At 37.0% G+C, this 6,524-nt stretch overlaps 1 protein-coding gene across 1 annotated transcript in view; it reads right to left on the bottom strand.

Annotated features, from left to right (window-relative positions):
* Nucleotides 1–6,524, bottom strand: part of si:dkey-234i14.3 (fibulin-7-like) — a 180,502-nt gene that overhangs the window by 22,929 nt on the left and 151,049 nt on the right. The window lies entirely within an intron of this gene.

The raw sequence follows: 6,524 nt of genomic DNA, 5'->3' as shown, positions 1-6,524 counted from the left end.
TTCTGCTATACCTATTTTATTTGTCCTGAAAGAAGGGGTTAATGTTGAGATGTTGCACTTTGTTTAACAGATCTCTTTATCATTTAAAAGTTAGATATGTTAATGTTTTAACTTTCTTGTTTTTCAAACAATGTATGGGGTTTTGTGGCATTACTAAGAGAAAAGTCTTATTTTTATTTTGTCATTCTCAAAAAAGGAATATTTACTTTCTTGAAGAAATGCACTCATGTGAAATAGGTGAAAAGTTTTGGAAAAATCAATGGGGGAGCTCTGGTAAAGTGGCAATTATATTTAATAGAAACTTTAAAGAAAATATACATGAATCTCATTTCTCATCAGAGTGGACTGTAACTGTGATACAGTTTGAGGATTTTTATTTTTTATTTGTTTAATTCTAGTAAATGTTTGTGGCTAAAATAATTCTACTGCAAATACTCTCCTCCTTCAAGAACTTTCCTGTAAGATTCTACAGATAAAAGGATAATTCCTCTCAGCCTCTTTTATAAGTAGAGGAGACTTCAATGAGGCTCCTGTTGTCAACATCGATGCGTTCCCATCTAGGATGACTGGTTTTGTTACTAATCCTGTCATAACTGTTTTTGTAATAATTTGTCACTAATCGACTCTTTTAGGTTTCTTCACCTTTATTCGACAGATTTAATCACTTGGTTTAAAAGAGATATGTCACAAAAATCACAAATATGCCTTTGATTGATTTCAGATTCTTTGACCCCTTTTATCTACTCTTGTAAAATCTCACCAGCTCCTCTTACAGGCCACGCTGGAATTTCTTTGCTGCTCTCAAATGCTACGAAAGCAAAAAATAAAAATACAGGTTATTGCAAAATGAATGGTTCCTTTTTATACCAAAGCCCTTATTCTGTAGCAATACAAGATATCATAATAATATACAAAGACATGACTGATTTATCAATAACTTTAAAATGAGAATTATTAAAAAATTTGTGTAGAAGCTTTTCAATTAAATATGGTCAAGAACCATCAAAAAGAAAACACAAATTCATAAAGACATATTGAATGAAATAAATAATCTATTTATATAATCTCTTAGAAGGATCTAAGAGATTAGATTTTTTCTGCTTTTGAAGATTGCTTAAGATCTGGTGAACTATTAGAAACTATTAAACAAGGACTTATTACTCTCTTACCCAAACCAAATAAAGATAGTCTTTATATTGAAAATTGGCGTCCCATCACACTCCTACATTCTGATTATAAATTATTAACTTCTCTTTTTGTCTGGAAGAAATAATTTCAATAACACAGTCAGGTTCTATTAATGATAGACATATCTCAAATAATATTCGCCTTGTATTAGATATGTTAGACTACTCTGATCTTGTTAAAGACGGTGCCATTATTTTGTTTCTAGACTTTTATAAGGCATTTGATTATATTGAGCATGCATTTATATATATACAGCTTTAGATACATTTGGATGAAAATGTAAAAACATGGTTCGAACTAAATACAAAGGTATAAATAGCAATGTTGCCCTTGCAGGAGGAACTTCAAAATGTTTTGTACTTAGTAGGGTATATGACAATGTTGCCTGATTTCCCCTTTCTTATTTTTGATTGCATCAGAATTATTGAATCTTTATACAGTGAACTGTATTAGTGCTGAGGGTATAAGAATTGCTGAAAATATTATCTTAATCAGTATCAAGCCTCTTCTAATTAATAAGAACAAGTGTGAGATACTAACTGTTCATGAATCTAACAAATCTTCCATTTGTGGACTGAAAGTCAACCAATTTTAATGGATTTGGGCTTGTCACAGACTCGGATGCATTTTTACTCTGACTTGACTTGGACTCGAGCCTTTCGGACTTGGGAGTCCAGCCGAGTCCATGGCATTTGTGATGCAATGAAAAAAAAAAACCCACAAACAAATAATGTAACATAATGTGACCATGCGTCCTCGTTCTCTCCGCTGAACATCGACGGCTCCTCTGTGGAGATCGTCAAGAGCACCAAATTCCTTGGTGTTCACTTGGCGGAGAACCTCACCTGGTCCCTCAACACCAGCTCTATCACCAAGAAAGCCCAGCAGCGTCTCTACTTTCTTCAAAGACTGAGGAAAGCACATCTCCCACCCCTCATCCTCACTACATTCTATAGAGGGACTATTGAGAGCATCCTGAGCAGCTGCATCACTGCATGGTTTGGGACTTGCACAGTTTCCGACTGCAAAGTCCTGCAGAGGATAGTGAGGACAGCTGAGAAGATCATTGGGGTATCTCTTCCCTCCATCAAAGACATTTACAAAAAAACCTGTATCTGCAAAGCAACCAGCATTGTGGACGACCCCACACACCCCTCACACTAACTCTTCACCCTCCTGCCATTTGGCAAGAGGTACCAAAGCATTCGGGCCCTCATGGCCAGACTGTGTAACACGTTCTTCCCCCAAGCCATCAGACTCCTCAATACTCAGAGACTGGACTGACACACACATGTGACCTGAGTTGCACTTTAATTATTGTCACTTTATAACTGTCTGCTACTCCAATAACTGCTATGTGCATAGAACACTATCTCATAGTGTGTTATGTTTACATTTAGCATTTTTAGAAACTGTCATCTTTTTGCACTACTGTGTACTGGTCGACACTGCACTGTCTCTCACTGTGTCTATTGTCCTGTTCATTTTTAGCAATTTATTGTACTTTACCGTACCTTTTGCACACGTTTGCACGTGCACTTTATATAGGTATGTTATTTAGTCTGTGTAGTCTCATGTGGTTCTGTGTTTGTCCTATGTTGCTTTATGTAGCAAATGGTCTTGGAGGAACATTGTCTCGTTTCACTGTGTACTGTACTAACTGTATATGGTTGAACAACAATAAAAACCACTTGACTTGACTTGACATGTCCTCTTTTTCAGACCTGAAAAAAGCATCCAGCCGGAATTTCCAAATTTGGTTTTGTCTTCATATTGATGTTGGTTAGTATTATAATACATTCTGTGTATTTGATACTGCGCATTAGTTTTCATGTGCATATGTTCTTATATGTGATTTATTCTGGCTGAGAGCAGCAGCACACATTTTTCGAAGTACTTTTTTAGCTCTCTCGCCCACGCGGCCATGCTGTATGTGTGTGTGGGAAAGAGATCACCATTCGCCAGACGTGCTCTGCTGCTCTCATCCAGAAATATCAATAAAGAAAGAACACTTTAAAAAGTACATTCCCCAACTCTGCAAATGATTAAATAGAAAAAATGTTTTTATCAGACTCAAAGTCATTTTTAGAGAAAAAAATCTAATTTACTATGTATCAGGAACATTTAAACTAATGTGATAAATTAAATAGACCATGATGGAAATTTTACAACTCAGTCCATCACATATTTGCAGCGTAACCTCTGTGTGTTGGAAAATACATTGAAGTACAATGAAGAACACAAGTGAGGGAAGAAGTCTCTATTCACCTATTGTCTATCCTAAATATAATATGAATAGAAACAACACATCAGCTATAGGAGAGTTTGTCATAAATAAATGTATCTTTTAGGGAAGTAGGCTACACCTGGACACAGCAGGAGGACTGAAAAGTGTGAAGTGTAGTAGAATAAAAATACATTTCTAATGGTATCTGATCTTTTCTGTTTTTATTTTCTGTTTAATTTTATGGACATTATTAAATGTTTTAATATTACCATTTATTAAATGTATTAAACACATGAAATGTATTTGTGGCAGGGCGGAGGGTGGGGCCGGGTCATGATCCTACACACCCGGTCCCGTATTAGGCTAATTATGCCTCCGTGAGAGATAAAGGGATCAATGGAAAAGAGGAGGGGCGAACCGGCTTTTCAACATAAATAATAGTTTAATGATAAACTTAAAAGACAACATAAACACACACATGACGGACATGTTCGGAAACGATCTCTCTCTCCCGCACGATCCTCTGCAGTCGACCTTTAACTCTCACGGAGGCTTAATTAGCCTAATACGGGACCAGGTGTGTAGGATCACGACCCGGCCCCGCCCTCTGCCCTGCCACAGTATTAAATTAATTACATTATTTATATTTCACCCATAGATTTAGATAAAACCAATTTAAATTGAATGGACAAATTGAAAATGAAGTAGAAATAAAAACTACATTCAAATTCACGTACTAAATTCAAGGCCTTGATGCTGGCATATAAAACAGTCACTGGGTCTGCTCCAGCATACCTAAAAACATTTATGCAGAGCTACGTTCCCACCAGAAGCCTGCGGTCAGCTAAGGAACGTCGCCTTGTCGTACCAAAACAAAGAGGCACCAAAACACTTTCCCGGACTTTCAGTTTCATCATACCACGGTGGTGGAATGACCTTCCCAACTCAATCCGGGAAGCTAACTCGCTTAACGACTTAAAACACATCTTTTCCAAAAGCACTTAACCGGTCACAAAAATAAATAAGTAAATAAATATTTACATTTCTTGTTGCACTTAAATCTGTTTTGTATACTATTCTGATGATAGTGAAACTTTGTAGTATGTCATTTTTCATACCACTGTCTCCTTAAGATGATTCGCTTATGTTTTCCTCTTTTGTAAGTCGCTTTGGATAAAAGCGTCTGCCAAATGAATAAATGTAAATGTAAAATTCGAAATAATAATAACTGGTTTTAATGACTAACAAAGCTTTCACTTTCTTTAGTCTATGTTTGATTGGAGGAGAAAAAGCAACAAATAATTGAAATGTCAACAGAACACAGTAAGAAATGTGTTGAAGGACAGTTTTGTCTTCATACACCTAAAGCATATGCTTTCATTCTAAAACCACTTTGAAATTTGTTCACAGGATACTAATAATTTTTTGCATTTTTATTGGAAAATTAGTTTTCTTAATTGTGAAGGTTAAAATAAGCTTAAAATATTGATGTTGAGTTTACTTTTACAGTTTTAATTGAGATCCTTGAACAGATTCATTCGGACTTGTACTCGGCCTGTTATGACTCGGTCTTGAGTCCGACTCGGCCCCTTTTGGACTCGGACTCGACTCGGACTCGATTGTTTAAAGACTCTGACTTGACTCAGACTTGGATAAGGTGGACTTGAACCCAACACTACATGAAAGACTGGATGACAACTTTTCTACTAAGATGCAGAAAACAAAGACTATTCTCAATGGATGGCTTCAGAGGCACCTAAACATACAGGGACGGATGCTGCTCTCGAAGGCTGAAGGCGTTTCAAAAAAGGTTTATCGTGCCTTATATTTATATGTTGACTTTAAAACAGCTGCTTTATTTGACTCTAAAATTTTACAGTAGCGGATCCTGGCATTGGCGATATAGGTAGATCATGCCACAGTCTACCTATCATATCAGTTAGATATGGGCCAGACCCGCATCCCGGAGTCCCCTGAGCAAATTAGATGTGACGTTATAGGCGGGGGAATGGAATACGTGTTTCAGTCAACGTGCTAGGCCGCCTTCACCTTACCCGCTGTGGTCCCTGGGAAGACAGGCCACCGGAGAAGCTGCCGCCCCTCGCGTCCCGGAAGGGTCCATCCTACATGATGCTCTCTTTCTCCGTGAGGACACCAGATCCCCCTTTATTTTGGGCACTTTACCTCATGGATACGTTATTTTCCCCATTTTAAACAGTTTATGTTTATTATTGTTTCCAATAAATGCCTCTTCAAGGCCGGATGTCACACCCACTGTGTCTGTCTCATACACACCCCACCACAGACAATTAAATCCCAAGGGATGAGCGAGTTTTGTCATCTTTCCAACCCGGAAATGTGTTTGCCTGGTGAAGGGACTGGCTCGGTGGCTGCTAGAGAGATGGATGGGGTGTTGGTTGTCAGAAGGGGAGCAGCAGCTAGCTCGGGCCACTTCTGGGTAGAATGACTGCAGATAGAACAATGCAGTCCATAAGCAACTGGAGAGTTTGGCACTTTGATGTTACCATCTTGTGTTAATGGAGTTAATAAAAGGTGTCCTTAGCTCTGAAAATATTCAAAGCGTTATTCAAGCGATGGGACCATCTTTCCACACTCTGGAGGTAGACACTTCATCATTTGTCTATAGTGTTTAGTATGCACCACATACAACATAAAATCTGTATGAGGAATGAATTAATTGCTTTAAGATTAATTGCTTATTTTAATTATTTACTTTTTTAACATTGTAATGCATTTTGTAAACTGTAGTAAATAATCAGACGTATTAATTGTTATGTAAATAGCCTAGCTTATGAGTTACCTTACCTCTTAATATTAAAACCTTTTTTAAATTAGTATTTTTCAATTCTGGATTATTGATTTCTTCCCAATTCACCAAAAGATATGCAGGGTGCTTTGTAAAACTTTATATTGTCTCATTTAATCCCCAAAATCTAAAAAAGCTACTTCGTGGAAAATGAGACTAGTTTAATTTAATCAATTAAGAACTGCAAAATTGAAGCTCCTTAACACATGCTGTTATAACATAGGCAATTTCTGAGAATATTGTGAAGGTAGAATTCATAAAATATTTAATAGTGTTTACAAT

This window comes from Xyrauchen texanus, chromosome 46 (genome assembly GCF_025860055.1).
Source record: "Xyrauchen texanus isolate HMW12.3.18 chromosome 46, RBS_HiC_50CHRs, whole genome shotgun sequence".
Lineage (NCBI taxonomy): Eukaryota > Metazoa > Chordata > Actinopteri > Cypriniformes > Catostomidae > Xyrauchen > Xyrauchen texanus.
The sequence above is the reverse complement of the archived record's forward strand: the minus strand, read 5'-3'. Positions and strand labels throughout refer to the sequence as shown.